At 42.4% G+C, this 2,105-nt stretch overlaps 1 non-coding gene across 1 annotated transcript; it reads left to right on the top strand.

Annotated features, from left to right (window-relative positions):
* The first annotated feature begins 616 nt into the window (after positions 1–616).
* On the top strand, positions 617–778 carry LOC127233993 (U1 spliceosomal RNA). The gene has a single exon (XR_007835539.1). It is a non-coding gene; the product is annotated as a U1 spliceosomal RNA (small nuclear RNA).
* Positions 779–2,105: the final 1,327 nt, after the last annotated feature.

The following is a 2,105-nucleotide window of genomic DNA, read 5'->3' as shown; positions in this document are numbered from 1 at the left end:
GCACACCTCAAGCTTAAACATGTGTAAAAACCCTGGCTGAAGAACATACCAAAGACAATGAGAATCCGCTATCAGGGATTTCACTTGGTTTGTTAAGGAGGTAATAATTCTTCCTGGAGTTGTTCTCTTGAAAAGGTGCAGTGTGTTATTCCCTTCCCTTACTTTTAGGTGTGGAGTCCACTCAAGTTAGTGGTGTCATTTGTTGCATAGGTAGGGACATCTCTGGCACTAAGTTAATCATTTGAACCAACTTCACGATTGCAGTTCAAAAGCATTTGAGCCTCCGCTCAATGCCAGACACAGCACCGGTGTTAGTTTGCAAAGTAAATAAGATTGAATCAAGGTCCCCAGAGCTCAGAGAAGGTAGACACTGAACAGGATCCACTGCACTGCTAATGGCACAAATACAAGAGACCTAGGCACTGTGTGACCAGGCAGGCCCAGTAGTATCTAGATAGAAGCTGAGTCTTGTTTTTCAGCCAGTGTTTCTCAGACCAGCATGTCAGAACCTATTCAAGCAGATCAGAGCTACAAGCCCTAGAAATGACTGATTCTGTATACCTGGGTGGTTCCTGAGAGTATGCATTTCTAGCAAGCTTACTAGAGGTGTGGATACATACTTACCTGGCAGGGGAGATCTCATGATCACGAGGGTGATTTTCCTAAGGTGAGGCTCATCAATTGCACTCTAGGGATGTTGACCCGTGAATTCTCCAAACACAAGAAAGTCAGCTGCATAATTTGTGGATGCTGTCAGTCTGTAGAGTACACACTGGGTAACCTTTTTCTTCTTCATGGCTTGGAACAGTGTGTTCTCTGTCTTGTTCCGGGTTCTACATGGGAAATAAGAAGAAAGAAGCAGGTTGGGTCTTCCAATTGTGCAGGGCAGACTGGCACCATTGTCTGATGATTGAGAAGGAAAGTCTGGAGTTCAGGGAATATATTGGTGGTAGTTGTCAATGGATAAGGAAGTGATGTGGCTCCAGAGGTAGATATGGGATAGATAAGGAGGAGATATACCCCTCACATACTCACTTACTCTCCTTCCCTTCTTTCTTCTATCCTCTTTTTCTCTGTCTGTCTGTCTGTCTGTCTGTCTGTCTCTCTCTCTCTCTCTCACACACACACACACACACACACACACACACATTCTATCCTTGCTCTTTACTTCTTTTTTCACAGATACACATTTTACAATGTGTCTTCTGTAATTTACAATGCTGATCCTCTAAGCATTCACAACATGTATATTCTGTGGACTTTGTAAGGCACCCTCATTTTTTAACTTTTTACAATCTTTCTTTGCTCATGGATAATATGGTCCTATAAGCATTGCTCATCCAGGCTGTGTTGGTTCCTGACTAGTTCCATAGTCTTCTGTAGAAGGTATCAGCCTTGTGTCCTGGTAGGGAAAACTGATCTGAGGTAAGGGGAAGGGAAACCAGCTTAGAACCAGATGAAATGATAAAAGAGAAAAGATGCATACAAAAGCAGGGTGGAAGGCTTGCCCTACAGAGAGCTGGGGTTGGTAGTTTTGTGACTGAACACTTCTGTCTGATGTGGCTCCCAATGAACCATTTAAGAGATCTTTTCAACAAATGGCCATTTTAAAAAACATAATACTATTAGACCAGGTACATTTATTTTAATGAAGGGGAAAGCTGTTCTTAAATCTCATTATTCCAGTCCCTTCTTTGTATTTGTGAAGATTAATCATAATTGTCAACTTGGCTGGATTTAGAGATGCCTAGCAAACCAGGAAAGAACGTTTCTTGGTGTGCTTCTGAGAACATGGCAGAGATGTGGGAAAGCAACTGAGGGAGAAAGACCCTCCCTAAATGCAGGTGGCTCCATCCAATAGGCTGAGGCTAAGATAGAGTTAAAGTGGAAGAATAAAGAGAATAAAGTCTACATAGGCTCCATTTGTTCTGAGAAAGTATGTCTACTGTGGCTACCATTACCCTTTAACACTGACTCCATCTTCTGAAGAAGCCTTTCCATGAGTCTCACATAAGCACATCTTCCAGGAGCTTTTGTGTTAGGAATGGTGACATCATTGATTCCCTTTGTTGTGAGATTTGCAGCTTCTTGAACTGAGAAACAAC

The sequence above is a fragment of the Phodopus roborovskii genome, unplaced genomic scaffold, assembly GCF_943737965.1.
Source record: "Phodopus roborovskii unplaced genomic scaffold, PHOROB, whole genome shotgun sequence".
In the NCBI taxonomy this organism is placed as follows: Eukaryota; Metazoa; Chordata; class Mammalia; order Rodentia; family Cricetidae; genus Phodopus; species Phodopus roborovskii.
The sequence above is the reverse complement of the archived record's forward strand: the minus strand, read 5'-3'. Positions and strand labels throughout refer to the sequence as shown.